This window comes from Melospiza melodia, chromosome 9 (genome assembly GCF_035770615.1).
Source record: "Melospiza melodia melodia isolate bMelMel2 chromosome 9, bMelMel2.pri, whole genome shotgun sequence".
Lineage (NCBI taxonomy): Eukaryota > Metazoa > Chordata > Aves > Passeriformes > Passerellidae > Melospiza > Melospiza melodia.
In genome coordinates, this window is record NC_086202.1 from 27612570 (window position 1) to 27638980 (window position 26411).

The window sequence follows — 26411 nt, forward strand, 5'->3', positions numbered from 1 at the left end:
AGAGGAAAAATGAGAGTGGTTATATCAGACTGAAACTTGACACATTCCCTTCAACTTTCAACTTCTAAAGGTCATTTCTGTTCATTCCTGCTGTGAAAGCACAATTGAGCCTTTTAGAAACACTGTTTTTTAAATAAAAGCATTGTTATTGGAACAGTAATACTTGAAATAAAATCTGTCCACTTAATCAGAAATCAAAAGAACTTCTGAAATGTTGACATGTGTAGACATCTGAAAATCCTGTGCTTCTCTTTTCTGCTGTCTTCGTAGATAAAACTAAATAGTGGAAAGAAAGCCAATATGCTGTTTACAAAAGGAGAAGAATTCAATTTTTTCTGTTTATAATTAAAAGCTACTGTGCTGATGGGGTTTTTTTTACTGCTGCTTCTGATCCAGAAATCAGCATATAAAACACATGGGAGGGCTTTAACACCTGCCAGTCTTTACGCCAGGATTATTTGCAATAACCCCTCCTTCACCTCCCAAATTTCCCCCATACAGGTTTTCATTTAACCAGAAATACTGAAGTATGTATTTCTAGATGAAGTCAAGCAGTAAAGGTTACACTGGAAAGAATCCAAATCATTTTTTGCAGTTTAGAAAGGTATTTTAAAGCAATGAATTAACATTGCTTTAATTTGCATAACTTGCAAACCTTTTCATAACTGCTCAAGATGGTATTTTTTAATAAATTTTTGGTTTCTGTCAATTATTTTTTTTCCAAAAAGTTCAGTGAGGGGAGTTCAATGAATTCAGTCAACTTTGATTTTTTTTGTTTGTTTTTTTTTTCTTTGTGATTTCCCATTTCATTAAGTGTAAACTGGCTCGAACCATGCATTTATTGATCTAATTATTTCACATGTTTGCTTCCTTTCCTATGTCTTTCTGAGCCACAGTTTACCTTCCCAAGCCACCCATCTTCCGTTCCTCTGAAATTAAATCATTAAATAAAGATCGTAAAGAATAAAAGTAACTCCCCTGATTCCCTCATTAAGGGTGTCCTCTGTCTTCCCCAAATAACTTGGGGAGGCAGGAGGGAGCCAGCCCTGGAGCTCAGCCTTTCCCCAAGCCCTGGGGAAGTGCATGGGGAAGGAATCCCATTCCTGCATGGAATCCCATTCCATACAAGCTGTGGTTTGAGCCTTCACCTCAGCTCAGCAGAAAGGATGGACATACATGTAAAAAATCAAAAATGTGCTTAGCAGCAGCCCAAGGGTGATTATTGTAAATGCTCGGGCGCCCCTGATGAAGGTAGGAATGATACATCTGACTCCATGTTCTCAGAAGGTTAATTTATTGCTTTATTATACTATATTCTATTAAAGAATACCATACTATACTGAAGAATACACAAAAGATATTTATTCAGTGCTAAAGAGATAGTAACGAAAACTCTTTCTAGAGTCCTGACACAGCTTGGCTCCAATTGGCCAAAGAGTCAGAACAACTCACAGCAGAATCCAATGAAACAATCACCTGTGGGTGAACAATCCCCAAACACATTCCACAGGAGCACAACACGGGAGAGGCAAATGAGATAAGAATTGTTTTCCTTTTTCTCTGAAGCCTCTCAGCTTCCCAGGAGAAAAACCCTGGGCGAAGGGATTTTTCCAGAGAATGTGAATGCCGCAGGTGATGATCACTGTCCTCTGCATGGTGAGTCCTTGGTGAGCACAGCAGCAACCTAATTATTGCTGCTGCTGTGAGCCCTGGGATTCAACAGGAAAACATCCTCTGGAAGAGATTAGCAAAGCCTGGTGAAGTGCTACTTAGAGAGGAACTGCTGGCTTCAATCCTGATCCTGCATGAAGCCTCTGTGCGTAGCACGGTGTGAGCAAGGCATTTTCAGGAGGCTGAGCAGAGTCAGATTAATTTTCAAGTCCAAGGAGGGGAAAAATTTCAGATCTATATGCCATTGATGGGCGGACTCAACTCTGTGTGGTTTGAATTTGAGTTCTCACTTGGCGAGGCCAGAAATAATTTTCTTTTAGAGTACCACATGAAAATGGGAATGCTGGGTTAGAGCCCACCTCCATCCTCAGGCCCTGAGCTCTGAGGAGTGCACCTGTGGTGCAACACATCTTGAGCTCCTGACCTGGAACTGCAAGCCCTGAGCACCCTTCCTTAGGGAAATTCCAGCAGGGGACAACTTCTGCTTTGTCCCTTGGTGATAATCTTCTGGGAAAACTGGGGTGATGAACTTGTGCACCCCTGCAAATGTGCTCCCCAGCCCAGCCTGGCTGCAGCAGCTCCTCCCTGCACAGAGGAAAGTTGCAGGATTTATCTCTGTGGTTTCTCTGTGTCCCATTGTTCTTCCCACGTACAACAGAATAATTACAACCTCCCACAAAGATTGAACAGACCAGAGCTTTTGTCCTTATCTCTTCCTGCCTCCCTGTTGTTTTTCTTCCTATTCAGTTTGTTTGAAAAAGGGTCTTTCTTTAAACATTTTAAAAGTCTCCCCATCTTCTCTTCATTTTTAATCTTTTTTTTTTTTTTTGTTAAACAACAAAATTTTATGAGAATTTATGATTTTATAAGAATCATCACAAAATAATGGGGTTTTTTGGTTGGTTGGTTTTTTTTTGTTTTGTTTTTGTTTTTTTTTTTTTGTTTTTTTTACCCACAGAAAGATATTCAGATTCAAAAAGAGAGGTCTGAAAAAAGGAAAAAAGAAACTCTCTAGTGTCTGAAGTTTCTGTTCAGATCTGCTTTTGGTGCCTGCAGTTCTCTCCCAAGTCAGGACAACATTTACCCCTGAGGCAGCAATTAAAGATGGAGGATCTGAGTGGAATTAAACCTAGTTCCCAAGGAAAGTCTGACTCTCTTTGAGTAATCCCCATGCTAAGGGACAAGTGATTTCGCAAACACCATTATTCTGGGTTGTTTTTCACAGTGATTGTGTGGCTTTTTGCTAAAGTCACCATGGTGTTGCTCATTTAACATTCATTAGGAGGGTTTTTTTTTCTCTCTAAGAATCACTTCTCTCTGTCAAACATCCAGACATTGCAGTGAAGGGTTGGGGAATGTTTTACTGAGTTCTGTGCAAAGCAGGATGGAAACCCATCTCCAAAAAGCACCTTTCCAGCAGATCATCTGAAAACACTTCTGGTGTCAGTCACTTTATAAACAGAAAAATAAGAGTCCACTATTATTTTGGTTTAACCCCAGGCAGCAACCAAGTACCAAGTAGGTTTTCTCTCACCAAAAGTGTCATCAGGTGTTGGGCACTGCCCACTGCAGGGCAGAGGCATCCTGCACACCAATGTGCACTTATTTGTTTGGCTCCCAAAAAAGCCCAAGGTGTTTGAGATTTAATGTCCACAGAGGGAAGCAAAAAAAGGAAAAGAAAATCCCCCTCCCACAGATGGTGGGATCTTGCCAAGGATTTGTGGCAGCACTAACTCAGGGTGTGTATTCCCACTCAGCCAGACAGGGATGGGATGCAGAGCTCAGCATCTGCACACTGCTTTGCACATGGATCCAGCAGCTCCCTTTTCATTTATTTCAGCCTCTGTCCAGGCAATGACACTGATTTCCTCCCCCTAAACTTCAGAATAATTTATGGTTCATCATTCCTCCTCAACCCTTAATGTATTCCCTCTTATAGCTTAGTCTAAAATTATAAGGACAGATTTTTTACAAAGAAGACTGCAATTCTGAGCTTTGTTTTGTTCTTTTTCATCACTGCGCTTCTTAAACTGTGTATGCACTAAATAGAAATGTCATCCTCTAGGCTTCAAGCAGAGACAAAGCATAGTGCAGAATATTTGGGCTTGTTTTCAGTTGAGTGGGCTAAATGAAAAGCAATCAGCATCTATATCTGACTACTGCTCCTAACGAAAAGCTAGGCTTTCAGGGGCTCAGAGTTGTTAGGTAAAAGTCAAGAGGTTTTCTGTCTTCTGTGGTTCTGCACACATCCAAGTTTTCTGAAATAAAAATATCAAAGTTCCTTCCATGGATTCTCACCTGTGTAAAATCAGCAGCCTGAGGTTCAGCTGCTGGACAGACTGTGACACAATTTGTCTGCACACACACAGCTCTCTGCTTTCCAGAGACAAGGAGCCTGTGTGAGCTCAATAACTACCCAGAGTTTTAGATGTTTATTCAGAAAGAAGCCTTTGAAATTTATCAGCTGCTATTTGGGATATGAGAGAGGCTCCTGCTCTGCAAATTATGGTGCCACACAGTCAGACTTAAAAGCTTTCTTAAAAATCAAATGCCAGAGACTTAGAAACTCCATGAGGGGAAAAGGAAACCTAGGTGGAAGTATTTTTTACATCTTTAATTGCATCCCCTGCAAGAATTTGTTCCCATAATTAAAGGGCACATGGTAATTAGCATGAAGAGGCAAACTACAAATGAGAAGTCAATGGAGTTGTGTTAGAGGGGCATATAAGGTTTTTTCAGATGCAGTTGGAAACTCCTATTTTTAAGCATTTATTACAGAGTTGGAAAAAATTATCCATAAAAGAAAGCACTTTTTCCAGGAGAATTATGTCTTAAAAACTGTTTTCCACTTTACAGTCCAAAGCTTTTCTTTTGTCATGATAAAAATGCTCAGCACCTTTTGGGGTCCATACTTATTTATCCCTTCCAATAGTTAGGAAATTTCAGCAGTGCCATTCTCAGCAGTGATTGCACATTTGAGTGAGTAATAATTTTTGATACCTCATCATAGAGACAAACTGGTATGTAAGTCCCTGCAAATAATGTGGGGGAGATTTTTACAGTCACCAATACCAAAATTCACACACAAATTAAATGTCTCCATTTTTGGCCACTAAATATAATTGAAGTAAGCCTTTTCCTTTTTTCCAAACAGATGGGAAAAAACCAAAATATTTAGTACATTCATCTTCACCACAGGGTTCTTTCAAAGGCATTAAACTTTTGGATGGCAGCCAGATTTTCCATTGGGTTTTTCTCCTTGTGTTCAGGCCTTGCAGCTCTGAAGGCAGAGAGAGGAGTTTCATGCAGCTCCCCTTAGCTTGCCCTGCCTGCTGCCTCTGCTGCTTGCTTAGCAAACTTTGCCCAAAGTAGGTTAATGTTCTGATGCACAGCAGGCTCAAAAACCAAAGCCTGATTTTGACTTTTTTTTTTTTTGAAGGCTGTCAGCACTCATTCATCCAAGGACCTCTTCCATCTCTCTGTTTACCCACCACAGGACATTTTAAAATCAAAGTCCCAGGCACTGTTTTTAGAATTCAGAGGAGTCACTTCAATCAACCATTTTGTTCTCCTGCAGTGACAATTGGGATTTATCTAATTGCTAAATAAGGCTTTGCTCGTGCGAATTTGCATGGGGAGGCATCCAAGAAGAACAGGAGGCAGTGGGACTTGCATCAGAAGGCAGGTGTATTTTTGGGTAGCTCTCCTTTAGCATCTCGCCCTCACCATTACACTTGTCTGAACTCCTCAGGCTCTGGAGGCTTTGGACTGGGCCCTGGATCAAGGCTCTGTGATGGAAGGGGAGGAAGGCAGGGGTCTGCCTGTGGCAAGGAGAGAGGGGAGCGCAGTGTGGAGGAGGCTGCTGGTGTGTGCATACAGGATGGATATATATATATATATATATATATATATATATATGTGTGTGTGTGTGTGTGTGTGTGTGTGTGCGTGCGTGTGTATGTGTATATATCAGGGTGTGTATACACCCTTCCCTTCTTGCCTCTGAAGTCAGAGATACTTAATGTGCCCTTTCCATGTGTAAACATGATTCAATGCAGGCAGGTTCCCTGGCATCCTGGTGGAATCACAGAATGGAATCCTGGAATCATGGAATGCCTTGGGTTGGAAGGGACCTTAAAGATGACCGAGTCCCACCCCCAAATCTGTGTAGGTTTTGTTCCATGTGTTTCCTGATACTTGCCCAAGCCAACTGCGTCCCCAGTAAGCATTTGTAATGTTTATTCCCTTCTGTGATGGAAGGGGAGGAAGGCAGGGGTCTGTTTGTGGCAAGGAGAGAGGGGAACACAGTGTGGAGGAGGCTGCTGGTGTGTGCATATAGGATGGATATATATATATATGTGTGTGTGTGTGTGTGTGTATAAGGGTGTGTATACACCCTTCCCTTCTTACCTCCAAAGTCAGAGATATTTAATGTCCCCTTTCCATGTGTAAATGTGACTCAATGCAGGCAGGTTTCCTGGCATCCTGGTGGAATCACAGAATGGAATCCTGAAATCATAGAATATCCTGGGTTGGAAGGGACGTCAAAGATCACCCAGTCCCACCCCCAAATCTGTGAAGGTTTTGTTGCATGTGCTTTCTGTTACTTGCCTAAGCCTCCTGTGTCCCCAGTAAGTATTTGTGATGTTTAGTAGTCTCTGAGAAGAATGTATAGAAGCTAATAACTGGATTTTGGGAAGACAGGACCGTGTCTCAAACTTATCTTTGAGGGGTGGGCTCATTTGTCAGGAAAGGGAGGAAATAACCAGTGCAAAGTGCTCTCCACAGTGTGTCAGGAGTTAGAAATGGAAAACTATTAACACAAGTGTGTGGCCTGGAGGAATAAATATATTATATGAGCTCCTAAAGTATGATTTAAACTTTAACTTCTAACTTGGAAGGGGAAGAAGGGAGTTTATATTGCTTATGTTGCTTCAAGGTATTCGTCTGATAATGATAAGTATTTCTCTTTCTGTGTCATTGTAGTGAAAAATCACAGGAAGTTTCTTCAACTGGGATAAGAAGGGACTTGAAACTTCACATTTTAATATCTCTGCACTTATGAATTATGTTACAACTTGGGATGCTTCTCCTGAGAAGCTCTGGAAAGCAGCAGGATTGGTTTCAAAGACAGGATGAGAGTAAAAAGCACCAGTGTTACAAGAGCAATCTGTGTAAGCTGTTTTACAGCCTCAGAGTTATGCAAAGCTGTAACTTTCCCTGGCCTCCTGCCCCAGACTGCCTGTCCATAAAGCACTGCAGCCATGCCTTGACACATTTTATGGGACCCTTCAGCGTGCAGGGGAATCAATAAGTTGTCAAAATGCTCCTGCAGTCCTGTGGTGTGTGCCTGTGGACAGACAGAGGGATGGGCTGTCCTGGGAGGGCACAGAGAGAGGTCCTGGGGGCTGCTGTGCTCAGTGGGGCTGTTCCATCAGTAAGGGGCACCCAGTATGAGATTGGATAGTAGGAAAAGGTTTTTCATGTAAAGAGTGATAAAATTCTGGAATGGTCTGCCCAGGGAGGTGGTGGAGTCACCATCCTGGATGTGTTTAAAAAAAGCCTGGATGTGGCACTGGGAGCCAGGGTTTAGCTGAGGTGTTGGGGCTGGGCTGGACTCAATGATCATGGAGGTCTCTTCCAACCCAGTGATTCTGTGAGTTCAGTTGTGGTGATGTGTAGGGTACAGTGACCGTGTGTTCCCTCTGCCTGTGATGGAGCTGCCCAGGTCATTGCCTGGCATTGCACATCCTTCTGGAACTGCTGCCCAGGTCACTGCCTGGCACTGCACATCCTTCTGGAACTGCTGCCCAGGTCACTGCCTGGCATTCCACGTCCTTCTGGAACTGCTGCCCAGGTCACTGCATGACATTCCACATCCTTCTGGAACTGCTGCCCAGGTCATTGCCTGGCATTGCACGTCCTTCTGGAACTGCTGCCCAGGTCATTGCCTGGCATTGCACGTCCTTCTGGAACTGCTGCCCAGGTCATTGCCTGGCATTGCACGTCCTTCTGGAAGTGCTGCCCAGGTCACTGCCTGGCACTGCACATCCTTCTGGAACTGCTGCCCAGGTCACTGCATGACATTCCACATCCTTCTGGAACTGCTGCCCAGGTCATTGCCTGGCATTGCACATCCTTCTGGAACTGCTGCCCAGGTCACTGCCTGGCATTCCACGTCCTTCTGGAACTGCTGCACTGCCTGGCACCTTTTCTAATCATAAGTAGCAATAGTTGCATCATACCAATGGCACCTTCAGCTTGGAACGGGTGCTTGTTTAACATGAGATAATCAGTTTTAGAAGGCAAAAATGGGATCTAATCCTAACTCTTGTTAGGGTTGTTAGAATCTTGTTCTAACAATGAATAGCTGATGCTCCACATGCTGTGCAGTTTGTAGTATCTTAATTTTGAGCCTAAACCAGGACTCATTCACACATCTGTAATTTGATGTGTACAAAAGCCTCTCAGGAGAGCCCACAGGTGCAGAACCCTGAAGCTGTGCAGGAGGCAGGCAGCAAACCCTGCTGAGTGTGATCATGTGCAGGCATTTCCTTGGGGACACCTTGTCCTGCCCACCATCCCCAGGGCTCTGCAGGTGGGAGCCTCCCACAGCCCCTCTGAGCTTTCATGTATGATCCCAGGTGGATCCCACATTACACGAGGAGGAGGGAAGATGGGAAGCTGATGAGCAGAGGATCTCAAAAGCAAACTGCTTTTTGTCTCTAAAGGGCTCGATCCACATTGCACTGACATGTTTCTTGCAATGCAAAGAAGGAGCTGATGTGTGAATTAGAGCAATTTATGCACATTTAAAGAACTTTATGATGCTGTAATTAGATGGGCATCTCTACAGAAAGTACGTGTCAGCAGCCTAAATAGAAGAGATGAGAAAACTGTTGTATTTTATGTTGCTCTCTCTGTGTGCCTTTTAGGTCCAGTGCACTGTCCAGATAAATGTTTCTTTAGATTTTGTCCCTGTAAGAGATTCTTCATCCCAGAAAGATAGCCTTTTTATTTTTATTTTGAGGTGTTTGTGTGCATTGGAATAATGCCACTCTATATATATAGAATGCTTTCTGCTTTGATTTAAAAATAATTTTATGCTTTTAATGAAATAGTTTTAAAATAGTTTCTTGCTTTCAAAAGAGCAAAATACAGCTGCTACTAGAATCTGATTAATGCTTGTTATTTCATGATAACTGTAATTAAATTCAGCTAATTACTGCAATATTTATGGAAAACAAGGAACAAAAGCTGTAGTTCAACACTTATGCAGCAGAGTATTGGGGCACAGGAGTGATCTAAAAAAACTGTAGGGCAGAGTGGGGACTCTGGGGAGCCCTCAGGGAGCCCAGTCCTTCCCTTTGTGTCCCACTGGGTGATGTGGAGCCAGCACAGGCACACCCTCCCTCAAAACATCTCCTCCTTCCATTTCTCTTCTTTGCTGTGAAGGATGTGCCAGCAGAGCAAACCAGTCTGGGGCACAGGAGGGATTGCTCCGAGCTGTGCCTCAGCCTGTGCAGCTGGAGATGGAGGTGTCCCTCTGATGGGACAGCACCGGGGGGATTTACAGCCACCTTTGTCTGCCTCCAGCTGAAGATTTAAGGGAAGAGCAGAGAAACATCATTTCCCTGGGAACTCCTCGCTGGTGACAGCTTCTGAAACACCGAGCTCTGACAGATGGATGTGGTGGCAGTTCATGGGTGTCTGAGTGGCTACAGCAGGGCCATTGCTCTCAGCTCATCACACACACCTAAAGCAGTGACAAAAGTGTCTTCAAAACCGATTGAGGGGTTTTTTGTTGTTGTTGTTTTGGTTTTTTTTTTCCCCTATGTAGTTGTGCCTGTCCAAAATGATCACAGGAATTGCTGCAACCAGCTTTCCAAATCATTGCCCAAACCCACCTACCTGTCCTCATGGACAACTGCTCTGCTAAAACCAAGTTTTATATGGTGGCATGGCCTGCACAATGGCAGACAGGGAGCCCACAGCTGATGAGGCTGGGGAGCACGGCCTGGGGGAGGCTGACTGCAGGCAGAGGGACAACAGGGCTCGGGCATCACAACTGATTCACCCTGGTTCTGCTGACAGTGCTTGTTGGACTGAACACCAAGCAAAAAGCTGCCAATCTTGAGCAGCAAATCTGTTGCTCAGAGAACTAATATATGGCAGCTATTAGGGCAGGAAAACAGAGCACTAACTTTGCAATTTGGATAAATTTAAACAGTGCCCCCTGCCTCACCATGAGCAGCTGTGCTCAAACACCACTGATACATTTCCCAAGCTCAGAGCTCCAGGCTGTGATTTGTGAGCAAGCCTGTGACCTGGTCTCACCCAAAATACAATTTTTGTCTGTTCCATGAAGTGTTTGAAGTGGGGAAGCACGTACAGCTTGAGGCACAAGCCATAGAGCTGCTTATCCTAAGATCACGGGTGTCATCATAGGCACACAGAGGAACAGCACATCCTGCTGGGGGAACATCCTGTCCTGCAGCAGCAGAGGTGCCAGGGACAGTGGTACTTGTGTTTCAGTGAGAGGGGACAGAGGACACACAGTGTGAAGAGATGCTGAAGGAGCCTGGATGGTCTCAGGGGTTCAGTGGAGATGGCTCGGTGGTTCAAATGCGGCTCAGCCTTGGAACATCTTGGATAACTTTCAGTCCTGTAGTATGTGGTACCAGCTGTCCTGGTTGGTGTAGCAGTTGGTGTAGTGTGGGGATTAAATATTAAGAACATTTCACTAGGCTATTTCCTCATTGACAGAAACATCCTTTCTGGAGGAGAGAAAAATAACCCTACCACCAAATATTTTTGATAAATGTGACAGGATTAGAATAGAATATTTCAATTTTTAGTTTCAGTACAAGATGCTTTTTTTTCAGTGCCCTACTTTCTTAGCCCTTTTTTTCTAATGTTATTTTTTGTGGCTAAGAGACAAGAGCTTTCTTGTCTTCCTCAAGTTATTTAGAGCTTTTCATTGACTAATGCCTTTTGTCACAAGTGACAGTGAAGGACCTGTTTGGTAATAGAGATCAATGGAGATGAAGGTGACATTTCTGAGCAGAGTTTTAAAACTAATGCATTGCTATTTATCTGACCAGGGCACCCAGGAACACTGGCTCTCTGTCTAACAGCACTCACTGCAACTTCTGTCCCTGCTCTCCTCCTAAAAATGCACATTTTCTTGTATCTGTCACTCTTCTCCAACCCAGTGCTTTTCATATTTCTTGCCTGTTTTAGAAAACTCTTAGTCAGTCTGTGGTCCCATGAAATTTTCATCAGGAGGTTTCTCACTCTCTCAGAGCCTGTTGGCTGGATGGGGTTTGTCAGCCAGCGGTGGGTGACCTGCTCGCCCTGGGGAACTGCACCCCGTGCATTCTGCAGGGACAGAGCCTTCAGTGCTGGGGAGCTCCAAGGGCATGAGGGGTGCTGCTTCCTCCCTATTCCCCACTGAGAAAAGTGTGGTGTTGGCACTGAGTAAGTTAAGGAAGTGTGATTTCATGCTTCAGCTCCTTCTCCAGTTCCAAATGCACTGAAGATACTTGTGAGGAGTGCTAAAGTGGCAGTGAGGAACTTAAAGCCCCTCTGTGCTTGCACAAGAGGCACAGTAGGAGCTAATGGTCATCCTGCATTATCTACTGGAGCTATCAGTTTTGTGTGTCCAGTTCAATTCCCAAACACATTTAGGATTTAATCCACACTTTCTTTGCTAAGAAATCCAGGAAGGTGGTGGTAGCTTTCAATCCTGCAGTGATCTGAGACCACCATAACCTAAAATTTCAAAGCAGTAGTGACATTAAAGCCCTGCCACTGTTGACTGGCTTTGAGTAAATAATTCCTGCTTTGATTCCAGCTTTGAGCTTTGCCATCTGTAGCCAGAAATACTGGCTTTGTTTGGTGGCCTGTTTGCTCGACATCCTCCCCACTTAAGTCTAGAATAAGAAGGTCAATTTAGATAAAGCCTAATGCAATTAGGTCTCAAACACAATCTCAGTAACTTCTGTACATAAATGAAATGAAAACACATTAATAACCTCACATACAACCTGCCTGGCTGTCTCACCCAGTGTCATGGCAATGCATTTAGTACAGACCAAGCAAGAGAAAGACAGATTGCTTTCCCAGAATTCGCTCAGTTAATGGAGAAAAATCCACCCTGATCTAAGCTGGCTCCAGCAGTTTCTCAGAAATATTAATGTCTCAAGCTCTCATGACCTTAATAAAGTAAAATATAATGTATTTCAATGGAAAACAAATCCCCTATTTCTTTTCTCCTGGCAATAGTTGCAGCTGATAGCTACAGTGTTGGTTTCAAGCAGAGCATGCTGAGCTAATTATATTTCTTCTAAACATTGTTGATTTCTTGATTGCTAATGTGGTATTTGAGAGTCAGTGATTCTTAAATGTCAGCTTAAGAATCCATCTTTACCAGTCTGAAACCCCTAAATGCAGATCTTGTTTTACCAATATTCCCAGTAAAGAATTACTCAACTGCTTGTCTGGCAAGTGAGACAAATAAAAATTTCCAATGGCTGTATGTTTGGGGGTTTTTTTCTGCACCACATTTAATTGGTGGGAGCATGGAGACACAGAAACATTTTCATTAATGCTTCATTATTAATCAGTAAAAGATGGATGCAACACTTGAGGGAAGCACTGAATGGTGAATTCCCTAATCAATTTACTGTAGCTTCCTTTGCCCTATTAGTGTGGATGTTGCAACAGCACACTGTGAATGTGCTCCTCCTTTAATGTGCTCTTTATGAAAAAGGAAAAAATCCCTGTAACTGGAGAAATCTGAACTGTTTGGTAAACAAACACTAATGATATTATTTTTCTTGATTTTTCCAGGGTTCTGGCGGGCACAGCATTCAAACAGTTTTGGGATGACGAGTCACATAAATATTGCCTCCATATTTTTGGTAAGTTTCTCTTTTTCTTTATTTTGCTTGTATAATATTTTCTATATTATTTCCTTTCACATGAATTGCAACATAACAGTGACTAAGCCCGGGGTACAGATATATTCAGTTGTCCTGCAGTGAGGGTTTCCCATTGTGAATCCTCCTGGGAGGGGAGATTTCCTCACTGCTGCTCTGCCAAGCAGTGCCTCTGTTCCCGAGCTTGCACCAGGCAGCAGCTGAGCACAGTGCAAAGTCTCCAGCACAGGACTGTGAGGTGCAAATCCACATTTCTGTGGGAAAAGGGGAGGCAGTGGGAACCAGTCCTAATGGCTGGCATCAAAGTACTTAAAAAATGTTTTGAAATCTGGCTATGCAAATTCTTATCCAGTCCTTGCTAGAAATCTGCCTAAATGGGAGGCTGTAAAAATTGGCCATGGGAGCAATGTGTGAGTTCAGTTGCTCTTGTGTGCAGAACTCTTGATTTTTTGGGAGCTTTTCAGAAAATACCCTATTTATGTAAAGAAATCCTTTCCTATCAACAGTAATGCAAAGACTAAGGAACCGTGGCTTTCTTCTTTACTGCCTGTATTGAAAGGCAATAACAGGCTGATGGGATGAGATGGATGGAGCTGTCTCCAGACAGCAAACCATGGGGTGTTTCTCTTTGGGGTCCTGCTGTGTCCCAAATCCCCCTGCTCCTCCCTCAGCTGCCCAGGGAGAGCTCAGCATGGGCTTGTCAGGAGGCCATGGCAGAGCTGGGGCTCTCCTGGACTCACCAGTGACCAGAGCAGCTCTCCAGCATCTGGCACGCGTTACTGGATGCTGAACACAGAAGAATCCACTCTTCAGTCTCTGTTTATCTCCATCCATCCCATTATCCTGTTGCTCAGTCGAGTAATATTCAGGCATGACATTCCAGACTTTTAGGACCTTGGATGAAAATATCTGGGAGCAGAGAAACTGAAAAAGGCAGTTAAATAGAAGATATGGCACAGTATGTTCTCATCCAACATGGAATAACATTGACTGAACAAAAAGAAAGTAGCACATCTTTTTTGCTTAGCTTTCTCTCTCATAGGATTTACTTTCTCAGCAATACAAATCAAGTCAGATACATCCATGAGACTATTTACTGCTTCCAACCAAAATTGGAAGGGCAGCAGGTAAGAACTGAAATATTTATTTTCTGTTTAACCCTTAGGACCATGTTATAAACCTGGGACCTATCATGATTGAAAAAGCAAGTCATTAGATAATGACTAGTAAACCCATTGTAGTAAAACATGTGTGATAAAATGTGCATTAACTAACCAGCCTTCTAATAGACCATGAGTCTAACTCCCTACCCTTCAATTTGGTCACAGGGAAAACTCAAGCATTTTCAGCATTATTTCAAAAATACTTTAAACAGACCCCATTACAAGGCAAGAGCTTTTGGAGAGAGATTATATTTTGCTTTGGCATAAAAGGAAATGTTTAATAAAACACTTACTGTGATGTAAAACATAAGCACAGTTTCAAGCTTCAGCCTTCCCTCCCTGTCCCTTTTCACCGTTGTGCCAGGCCACCAGCTCTTTTCTTTCACTCCAGGTCCTCTACTACATTTTATCCTTTCCCACTGGCTGAAGAGGCATCAAGCCTTTGTGTTGTTATTTTGATGCTTCACCAGACATTACCCTTCCAGGTTCCTGAGTCAGCAAAGTCCCAGGCTGTTGACCTTGAGCACCCTCCCATTCCTGTATCCCAAGGAGTCTCTGGGACAGTGCTGATGTTAGCAGAGAGTGCAGCCCAAAGCTCTGAGCATGACAGGAGCTGGCATGCAGGTGGTGGTTGGAATCCACCCTGTGCACATTTTGGGAGATTGTGCTTTGTGCAGCTGCTGGGCTGATCCTGTGGGGAGCAAGCAGAGCACACCTTTCAGTTTAACTTTACCTGAAATGGGCCCAGTTTGTGTGCCCTGCTCAGTGCTGGAAACCAAAAGACAGGGATTTGCACTGCTACAGGGGCAGTATGAGCTGGAATGTCAACACAGGTTTCCTCTTTCCTGTCTTTGCTTTTCACTCTCTGTATTTTCCGTCAGCCCTTTGTCTGGCCAAGGAACACTTTCTGCATCTCCCAAGACCCACTTGAACTTAATGAGTGCCTCCCTTCCAGACATGAACTTTCCTCTCTTGCCCTTCCTTCTTCTCACTGCTCACATTCCAGCAGGAGGAGGAGAAGGGGAGGTGCTCACCCAGCCTGGCACCAGCCAGGGAACTCCCACAGACCCAGCTCTGGAGCACTTGCCAGCATACAGGTAATTGTGGTATTTTTGGGGAGGAATGATGAATCTGACTCCATGTTCTTAGAAGGCGAACTTATTATGTTATGTACTTATATTATATTAAAGAATGCTATACTAAAACTATACTAAAGAATAGAAAAAGGATGCAGACAGAAGGTTACGAAGAATGATAATAAAAACTCATGACTGCTTCAAGTCCTGACACAGCTGATGGTGATTGGTCAATAAGTCAAAACAATTCACATGAAACCAATAAAACAACCACCTGTTGGATAAGCAGTCTCCACCCACATTCCAAAGCAGCAAAACACAGGAGAGGGAATCAGATAATTATTATTTTCATTCTTCTCTGAGGCTTCTCAGCTTCCCAGGAGAAGAAATCCTGGGCAAGGGGATTTTTCAGAAAATATGACAGTGACAGGTAATATTTTCCTAGACACAGGACTGTATTGCTATTCCTTCTTCCAAATCATGAAGTGTATCAATTCTCTTGATAAAGCAGTTCTTAAAAACAAAACAAAACAATAGTTACAAGGAAAAAAATCTATTTCCTTGATCTTAAATTTAGCCTGATTTTTAAATTTTTTTTTTCAATTTAGCCTAGATAAAGGAAAGTTCTTCTTTGTCTCTAGGAGTTCAGCCATAGAATGAGCCCTGGATCTACAATCTTGTGATTGGAAATAACAAATGTCCCCACAATTAAGTATTATGTCCCCACAATTAAGTACTCTTTTCCTTGTGCTATTGCACCCTAGGGATTCTCCAAGTGTCATAGCTTTAGAGTTGATAGTAATTCAATTAACATTTATGCAGCAATATAAATACAGGGGTTTTGGGGTTTTTTCCCCCACCAAGTCAACACATAGAACTTTTCTCAGTTGTAAATCTGCCAGAAGTGCTCGGGAGACCTGAGCACTGGACTCTGAACCAAAGGTGCTTGCAGTGAAAGCTTCCTCGTGAACACAACTTGAGTGACCTGCTCTGCTGATGTCTGTGAAATTACATGTACAAAGGGGAATATTGGAATGATTTCACACGCTGACAATCATTGTGGGCCCCTGTATGAAACACTTTTTCTGTGAGCTTCCTTTTATTGCTGTGAAGGCTTTCTTCTAGCAGCAATCCAAATAGATCTTTTATGTTTATAAAATCTCAGGTACCCATTTGAGATGTAAACAGCAAGAGATGAAGGGTGTCATAGCTACATGAAAATAAAGAGAAAGGCATAAAACATTTGCATGGGATAAAAAGAGTAAAGGATTTTTGGGAATTGCAACTTATGTGGAAGATGCAGCATCATCATCCTTTGTGGGTGATAGTCATACTCAGTTATTTTCTTTTTGGAACAGCTGTTGACATCTTTTGATGTATGCCATGTAACAATTCTCTTTTATATTCCTTTTCTAGTCTCATATTTTGACTTTTGTTTCCTGGCCACATACTGTACATGTGTACTGTACTGTGAAACAAAGCCCTCAAACCTTGAAAAGAAATTTCCTTTTCTTTCAATTCTTTCTTTCTTTCAATTGTGTGAATGGAAGATTTGTATGCATTGCACTTTGTCTGAACAGCCATTGAATAAAATTCACCAAGTGGCACCACTGTATAAAACCTGAAATATTCTATTCAATTGGCTTGCCCATTTCCAAAGAAAATGAAAGGACAAATAAAAGGCAAAAACTTGAGCTGGGATCTCCAATCTAAACAATGACTTTGTCATGAAAAAGAATTTTCTGAATCATCACTTTCCAACAGAGATGCAGCCATGATACATGAGTGTAAACCTCCAAGTTAAATAGCCTCTAACTCTCTGTGTAAACCAGAAACCAATTAGAAATATTACAATAATCAAACAAAGCCTTAAAAAGCACCAAAACCATTTGTTGCTCTGTATACTTCTCCATTATAAATGCTGTCCCTTAGCAATTCTCCAGGACAAAACCTGTGTCTCTATAATTTAGTGAGAAACTATTAGGAACATGTGAAATGAATATGGAAAGTTACAGGTGTCCAAAATGCCCATTCCCTTGGTACCCCTGTTGGGCCCAGGCTCTCTGCCTCTCCACTGATATTTTTCTCTGCACACTCATATAGAAAATCAAGCAGAACTTGGGCCTAAAGTACCTTTATTAGTGTTAAATTGGATTATTTAAACTGTTAGACTAACATACTTAATTTGGCATTTGTGTTTTCCTAAGAGCATGAGTTTGGTTTAATTTGTTTCATTTCCTCCTGTACCCAGCTGTCTGTAATTTTACTATCCATTTCTATACTTTTATGGTGACTTAGATAAATATTGCTAAATTATGGAGGTTTTATGAAAGCCAAACAGGTAATACCATTAACCTCAACAGTCAAAAATAATCCTATTAAATTTCCAGCCAAATTGCCTCGTAATGAATGTGCAGTGAAACTCACAAAAATTAACCATTTCACTGCAGATCAGCAAAGCGTGCACTGAATATTTTTTTTCAGTCATTGCTGTAACAGCCTGTCACCAGAGTTGTCTTATATCCACTAATATCCACTGTCCAGCAGCCAGTGGATATTAATACAAAGGATCTCCTGGCCTGAGGGCCACCTTGAGCACATTGGTGTTTTTTAAACACCAGAACCTGTGTGAATACACAGCCACATTCTCACTGCTTGTCTCTGGCCACAGGAATGGCTTTTCCAAAAGCCTTGCAGACCAATGAAATGCTAATTTTTTTTTTGGTCTCTTTTATTAGCCTCAATGGACAAAAGTCTTCCTACATTTTGCATCTTTTCTGTTCTGGAAATGCAAGATTTTGATCAGGATATACCTGCTTTTCTCAAGACTGTAAAACTATAGGATTAGGAAATTGAATCAGCACAAATAATTTCCATGTGGAGATTTCTACTAATAGCTTTGCATTTTTATTAAAGCAGGATAGCTCTTTAAGCCTCAGGGATATTGATGGGCTGAAGGAGAAGTTGGTTGGCAATTTCTGCTTTGCAGGGGTTTTCTGGGGCTGAGCTCTGGCTGATTAATCCTGCCTGATGGCTGATCCAACAGATGCCTGTCAGAGCCTCTCAATGATACAATCCCCTACAGTCTGGCTAATTTTGCTCTTCAGGTCTCTCTTAGGGCTTAACATCTCTTTGCATAATTGGGAAGAACCACAGCTGATGTTCATAATGGGCAATTGTCACTCCAAAGCCCCCAGGCCCCTGGTGATAGCTCTATGCATCCAATGACCTTCATCTTTGGATGAAAAATGTGAAACAATTAGCCTGAAGAGCAGCATGTCTGAAAAAAATGTTCCAAATGCTCCAAATTCCCAAACCTGGCAACGACTGCCTGCATTTACCAGGAGACCACTCCTGGATAGTTCACAGAGTATGTCAGTGAAAAGCTTTTGGACCTGGTCTGGGCCTCAGTGTGAGCTTCTCATATCCTTCTCCCTTGCTTGAATTTGGAGTAAATTCTCCATCCTCACCCCAGGGCACTCTGCTGCAGGAACAGCTGGCCAGGAGCAGGTGAGAGCTCACAATCCAGGCAGCTGCTCCTGCTCTCTTTATTTCACCCTCTTTCTAGCAAGGAGCAGCACAGCCTAGTCATTTTCAGCACTGTCTGCATCTCCAGCATCTCTGAAAATAAAACAGAGGAGAGGAAAATACCTGGAAAAATAAATACATTGGGAATGGGAGTAAGGGAGATGCCAAAAAGAAAATAAATGTACAAGGGAGGAGATGGAGAAAGAGGAATGAAAGCATGAGAGAAGATAAAAACAGATATAAAGAATAAAGGAAAAATTAGAGGGGGGGAAAACCCACAAGTCAAGACAAACAAAAAAAAAAAAAAAGAGAAATGGAAACACATGCTGAGGAGAGGTATGAGCCCCCCAGGAATTTTCTACTACTCTACTAAGGGAATTCAGCAGAGAGATAAACATGGGAAATCCTGACTCAGTACTCTCTCCTCCTCTAAGCTGTTTGTGCCAGAGATAATCAGTGCCCAGATTGTTTCTTACAATCTTTTCTAGCCAATACACTTTTCTTTTGCCTGAATGATACCTCCATTTAACCTTCTATTATTATTCTTGTGGTAAGTACTGTTAGTTGAAGACAGTGCTGTGCTTTCCTGGAGTGTGGTTTTTGTCTCTGATCCCTATTCAATATTCCAAACTGTAGCTGCTGTTACTGGTGGAGAAATGTGGCTTTGGGTTAACTGCTGGAAGTAAAGCAGCAAAATCTGCCTGACAGTTGTGTGTGCAGGACACACAAGGGCTCTAAAACATCTCTCTGGATGGCAGCTGCAAAGGACAGAGCATAGTTTCAATCTATTTAAGTAGATAGAACTTTCAAGGTACAATGCTATCCATTTAAAGAATACCCAACTATTAAATAAATCCTTTCTTTTAGTACACAGGAAAAAATGTACAAAACTCCACAAAACTCTCTTTTCACAACCTACAAATCATGTGCAGTATCTCTGCATTCTGCAGCTTCCATCATGCCCACAACACATACACAGCCTCTGTGTAATCATTATCCAGCATCCACCTTATCTTCACCATGCTGGAAAAAATAAATCCATAATTTATTTTATCTATAGAGGAATGAACAGCTCCATGAAATTTCACCCTTCCTAGAAATCTTCATGTACTTAACATGCACAGTTGTTGAGTTTTTTGAGGGCTGTATAAACATGACTGAATAAGGAACAGCTGAACCTCTGCACCTAAGAAATACATTTGTTCATAACATGTAAATATAATGGAAATATAATCATAGACATGATGTGCTAAATGGTCAGCTGGAAAAAAACCCCATCTTTTCACTGCCTTCTGGTTTTCATAAAAGTTCATATTAAGTTTCATAAAGGTTCATATGGTTCCATAAAAGAGTCTTACCTTTGCATATGGTTCCATAAAAGAGTCTTACCTTTGGGTTTAGACAGAAGCATTTTGGCTTAATGATTTTTCTGTTTCAGTTTATTTGGCCTTAACAAACTCATTGGCCATTGCATTCCGCATTGCATGCACAGAATATGTGTGCTTACTTCTCACAGATTTATATTTTGAAGCTCACACATTTAAACAAGAAAATCAAATCTGTCTGTTATCTAATGCCCTAGGAACTGTCAGTACCTTGATTAAAACTTAGTTCTGATACAACTCTGAAATAATCTAAGGTCCTGGTTTCCTGTAGGAGCTCTCTGCAGCTGAGATCTGACCCAGAGCAGGGCTCAGCCCCAGAAAGGGACAGCTCACACAGTGTTCACTGGAGCTGGCTCAGCTCAGGTTCTGCCTGCTTTTCGTGCTGTTGGTTTTTGTTTCAGTACAGCTGCCAGAGCCCTGCCTGACTGGAGGCTTCCCCTTGCTCCAAGCCCCAAGCAAAGCTCCAGGCGTTCGTGCCTAATCTGAAGAGACAGGCCTGGGAAGAATTGCTACTGCACACTTGAAAATACAAGGCAGGGGAAAGTAAATCTGCTGTTTAAGGTATTATTTGACTCCTAGTTTTACCTGAGGTGATGTATGAAGTCTAGGGCAGAGGAGAGAGATGAACCTTAACCTTCCACTCAAGTGCATTTAACCATAAAACTGTCATTTGTCATGGCATGCATGATGAATGCACAAACACAACTGCTTCCCACATTGTTCCTCGTGGAGGATTTTACAGCCATGACATGGCACAGGAATCAACTGGCTTGATTTAGTTCCCTACATCTGCTGTAGAGCCTCCTCAGTGCTGTGAGGAACCAGCCCCGAAGGCTGACATGCCTCTTCTGAGACACCATAAAAATGCACACGTTTGTGTTTGGAAAGCTTTGTGGTGGGAGGATGCCAGCTCTACTGAGATAGATAAAGACCTTTAAACAGCTTTTGAAAGCTGCTTCTGCAAAGTCTTTCTTTGCAGTATTGCAAAGCTCTCTTAAGAGAGCATCAACACTGGCTGAAATTAAGGAATTAAATTAAAGCGTGTGCAACAGTAAAAAGGAAAACCCCAAAACAAAATAGATGCCCCATAAGGGAGCTGTGCCTCTAAGCTGTGTGAGTTTTAGACAGACTGGATATAACTCATACCAAAGGTCTCAAAATACTTGCTGCCTCAAGGGATTAGTAGACTTTGTCAGTAACTATGTCACATAACTCCTGTGACACCTACAACCTTCCTGCCTTTATCCCAAAACCAACGTGAACTTCTGAACTTCCTGGAGACAAAAATCTTTCACTCCCCTCACTGGGTCAGTAGCTGGTTCCTGATGCCTATCCTCACTTGTCTTCCATATCTCCTGTTTAGAGGGAGGGTGCTGCAGAGTGGGTTCCCTGAAGGATGCTGCCCATGCTGTGCAGCTGAACCCCTGCAGCATCCCTGCTGGCTGCCCCTGAGGAAGGGGGGACATGTGTCACTGTCCAGCCTGCCCTTGGGCTGGGCCAGCAGGGAGGGAAGAGCCCTGGTGGCTCAGGAATATGGCCAGGAGAAAGCAGGTCTTGTTTTAGTGTCATATTTTCTGAAAAATCCCCTTGCCCAGGATTCTCCTCCTGGGAAGCTGAGAAGCCTCAGAGAAAAAGGAAAACAATAATTATCTCATTTGCTTCTCCTGTGTTTTGCTGCTTTGGAATGTGGTTTGGAGATTGTTTATCCAACTGGTCGTTGTTTGATTGGTTTCATGTGAATTGTTTTGACTTAATGGCCAATCACAGCCAGCTGTGTCGAGGCTCTGGAAAGAGTCACAAGTTTTCATTATTATCTTGTTAAGCCTTTTGTAAGTATCCTTTCTCTATTCTTTAGTATATTTTTAGTATAGTATTATTTATTATAATTATAGTAACATAAAATAATAAATTAGCTTTTTAAGAACATGAAGTCAGATTCATCTTTCCTCCTCACGATGGGGGACCCCGAAAATACCACAGTTTAGCAGCTCTGGAAGGGTTTCCTTTTTCTTTTTTTCCTAGCACAAAGATAGGAACCAGAAGCACTGTGTTAATGTTGGAACTTTCCAAGAAACCATAATTAAAGGAGAAAACATCAGTCTACTCTTCCCTTTAGACTGGTACCACAGGGTCATTTTGGATTTAATTCTGCTGGTCTATTATTCTCTAGTGTCCTATCTCATTTACACCCAACAGTATTTTCTTTCAGATGCTGTAGTTTAACACCTTACCACTTCACATTATAAGGTATTCAAAGCTTTTTACATTATCTTATTGTAACTTCAAAAAAGGCAAGTTATTCAGTGTGTCAAAGGAAATAGCATCCATCCACTGCCAGGGCTGAAGGCAAAGGTTTGTAATCTGTCCTCAACTTTATTAAAAAACATAAGGCATCAGCCTTCATGTAGCTGAAATACATTTCCTTGCGTGGTGACAAACCATGTCTGATACCGCAGAATGAACTCGATATGAATTTCTATTCAGTGCACTCAGCCTCCTGAATACCATTTAACTCCCCAGTGCTGTGTGATTGAACACACTGATCATGGACTCAGAGTGCTGGCTCAGCCTTGCACTGCTTTGCTTTGCTCTCTCTTGGGGTGTTTTGTTGTGGTGTTTGTCCTTTCCTGTGTCTGGGGGTTTAACCTCACCTTTCATGAGTGGGAAGGATTTAACTCTCAGACCTGCCCTTGGTCCCAGGATTGCACAGCCCTGCCTTGGCAATAGCTCAGCAAAAGTCTCAGCAGCCATGCCATGCTCTCTTAAATAGAAATGCAGGAAAAGCTGGAAGTCTCAAAGCAGCTGAGATCTCTGTTTTGGGCTGTCTCCAGGGGCCTTCTGTGGCAGTGGCATGAGGGCTCTGGTGGCACTGCTTAGTCCAGGCTCTCGGTGACACCCGTGGCTCAGTGACACCCAGGTTCCATCCCCCGGCTCTCAGGGGTATTTGACTTGTTGGTCTTGGTATCATTAAGTTTTGACTTGGGACATGCGCCTCAAGATTTAGAGCAGATACTAAAAAAAAAAAAAAGAAAATCAGATGATTTTATGTAATTGGGGCAGAAGCTGGAGAAGTATGGAGGTTAATAAGGGAAAGAGGTTTGCTGTTCAGGCACAAGGCTCTTATTCCCAAGTGAACCCAAGCTATCAGCTTTTCTACAGCAAATCTCCAGCTTTGTACATCTATTTCTGAGCTACCTGTGCCTGGTGGGTTTGGTTTTAGCAGCTACAGCTGGCCTAGGGGAATGTGGGACATGGGCAATTTACAGGGTATCAGTGCCTCTTTCAGGGGCTGGGACTGGGGGAGCATTCTGTGTTACAGAGGACACAATCCCTGCATTCTCTGCCATGCCTTGTGCAGATTAGAGGGAAGATAACCTGCCCAATCATCATTATGTGCTCAAAAGCGTAACTGGAAAAATCCGTGCGCGTCGGTTCCGTCAGGCTCAAGGAGCTCTGCAGAGGGAACAAACGACCCACAGTAAAAAGGGATAATACTTCACAAAATTGGTACCTGGGAGCCATGTGGCTAAACTAGCAGTAAAAATGACCCATTCTTTTCAATATGAAATTACTTCTCTCTGGAAGTATAGAAAAGAGATTTTTATGCTGTTTTACCACCTGCTCCTCATCCCTGGGATCTGTGTATTCACTTTTGATTTATGAGGGAAAGTGGGGGGAATCAGATGAATTTTAACTGGCATATATCAAGATCATAGTAGTTTGGGTTTTTTTCCTCCCAGACTATATATTTTTTAATCTATTTTTTGTAAAATAGCACCATTTTTACTTCTTGTAAAGCCATAGAATTCTTGGTTTCTTCTCTTCTAATATTTTATCCAGTGCTCCTCTGTCAAGCATCACTTTTACTAAGAAATAAAAACAAGGTTTTTGATATATGGAGGGACTTGCCAGCAAATAATTCAATCATAGGTCAGCTCAACTGTTACAGTCATTTCTTTCTTATTTATGTTAATAACTTGTACGAATGTGTACAAGTGTACCCATGAGTGTATTTAATATTTCCAAAAAATGTTAATTTAACTGCTCTGGCATCTGACATGCTGGGCAGCAGTGGAGTCATTTTGTCATTACTCTTCAACACATTAAACAGAGTATGCTGAACCCATTATAAGGTCATTAAAAAATAGAAATAATATTTTGTCTGGTTTTAAAAAAATATAATAAAAGCAGTCTCACCCTCATGGAAAGCCAGGAGCCTCAGAATGCAATTTGCCCTCAAAAACTAACAATTAATTAACTTAGGTGAATGAACTGCACACTTCAGTCACTGTGGAACAATGACATCAAAGTCTATTTGTTAATGACTACCAGGAGGAAAATTCAGAAGGGTTTTGGAGTCAAAGTGTTGGAAATGGGGTCCAAACTCTCCATACAGGGCAGAAAAATTCAGTTATGAGTACTGTGAGTATATTTTCCTGTTTAGAGCTGAGAAATTACATGTAGAGTTTTTAGAGAGAGTCCTTACACTTTCTGGACCCAAACTCCTGGTTAAGAGGGATAAAAATGGAGATGGAAAAGGCAGAAGAAATAGAAAATAGAAATAGAAAACCCTGTTTCTGTGGATGTAATCAGATTAGCTGACATCGAGTTTAATGACTAATATTTTTAGGCAATCTGGGAAATTTGGATATAATTGATATAAAGGCTCAATCAGTGGTTCACACTACACTACTGGTCTTTGGAGATAAAATTTGGTGCAGATTGTTTATAGAAAACTTCGTGAAAAAATACTATCGAAAATTCTGCTGAAATGTTTTATTTCTTCTTTAACTTTTATTGTAAAGTCATTTTTTACAAACTCTCTGTTTATTACTGAACCTTTCCTGTACTGTAGTCCTAATTGAAAGCTTATATTTTCAATTTTCAACTCAAATTGTATGTCAGGGGTAATTATCATTTTTAGGTCTTGTGAATAGAGAATGAATTAATTAGAAGAACAGAGCCTTTATAAAGACTTAGTTTTAAATACAATATCAATCTGTATTATTATTATCATTATATTTTATTATGGCATGTATTATATTATATACAATATATATTATATATTATATATTATATATTATATATTATATATTATATATTATATAATATACTCATAATATATGTTATGTAGCATGTAATATATAATATATAATATATATTATATATTATTATATATTATATAATACATATTCAATGATGATGATGATGATGATGATGAATCTTTTTTTTTTAATGTTTCTTATTAAAAACATCCTGATGGGTAGAAATTACTCTCCCTATCAAGAGGTCAGGAAACTGAGAGAGAAGGAATGAAGAGCTCCTGCACTGGAGATGCCTCTGTAGAAATTAAAAATATAGCAGTCCTCTGGGGTCTTTTGTGATTAATATCTGCTTTTGAACCTTCTTGTTGAAAGTCTTGTCTAACTCCAAACTAAATTTGTTTTGAAACTGTAACAACAAAAGTATTTTAAGAAATGTTTCTCCTTCTGTTTTTCCATATCAAGAGAACATGGACGGCATGACAGAAAGGGTTAGTCCAGGGCGGAAAATATATAAAATTTTTAGAAGTGTCTTTTCAAGAGAATCATGCCTTTTATGTCAGTCGTTTTTTTTTTTCGTTTCTTAGTTTGTGAAAATTGTGATATAGACAAATTACTTAAACAAGCACCTCAGATGGAAAGTATTAATATAATGGATTTTTGTCTTTGAAAAGAAAAAAGCTTTAAAATTATCCAATTTCAAAATTCTGTCTTTGAACAAGCTTAGAATTTTACCCTAGTCTTCCCTCTTTTACTTTTCTTTTTAATATATATGATGCCTACATATATATGCTATTCTTTGAAACTCTCTGTAGTAAATATATAATATTTTTGACATTAATCATAAATCAAAATCATCATAGACACGGAACTTTGCACTGTTCCTCATATACACCTGAAATTACTGTTATTTAATTATTGTAGAGAGAGATATTTTACTTGAAAAATGGCTAAATACAAGAGCATTAAACTGTACTAAAAAATAATAAATTCCATTTAGCCTGTTTGTTTATACAGCTGTGCTTCTGAGTGGTTTCTTAGCATGGGTAGGAGACTTCCCAAGGCAGGATTTACTGCTCAGGAGGTGTGGATTTTGATCCACAGTTCTGGATGTGCTCCAAGTGGTGCTGTTTGATCAGAGGAACGAGCTATTATTTATAAGGGGGAGCTGAGTGTAGAGAAGTTTCAGGATGAATGAAATATATTAATCTATTTCAGGGGTGCACAGTTCCTGAATAACATCTGAAAGAAAAGAAAAAAAAAAAAGATTTTATAAAATAAAGCCGAGCAATTTGGGTTTTCACAGTTATAGCAAAGGATTCTTCCATGGTCTCTGAGCAAGCAGTGGGGTTCAGCCCTGGTTGTTGGCTTGCAAAGATCTTGGGGAGATCATTCCACACTTGAGCATCTCCTCCAGCTGGTTCTGGTCCCACAGCCCCTGTGTCCATCTGGATTTCTGCTTTGCCAGAGGATCCAGGGCACACTTTTCCCTGTGTGCTGGTTTTGTGGCTGAGGAACAGGGCAGGACATGCAGCTAGCTGGTGTCCTTGGTTTGGCTTGGACATCCTTGTTCACACAAATCCTGTCCTGGATTCCTCAGCCT

General features: G+C 41.5%; 1 long non-coding RNA gene across 1 annotated transcript in view; it reads left to right on the forward strand.

Moving 5' to 3' along the window:
* Positions 1–26411, forward strand: part of LOC134421683 (uncharacterized) — a 94293-nt gene that overhangs the window by 57495 nt on the left and 10387 nt on the right. Inside the window, exon 2 of the long non-coding RNA XR_010028661.1 lies at positions 12526–12596. This is a non-coding gene — a long non-coding RNA (uncharacterized LOC134421683). The remainder of the gene's footprint in view (positions 1–12525; positions 12597–26411) is intronic.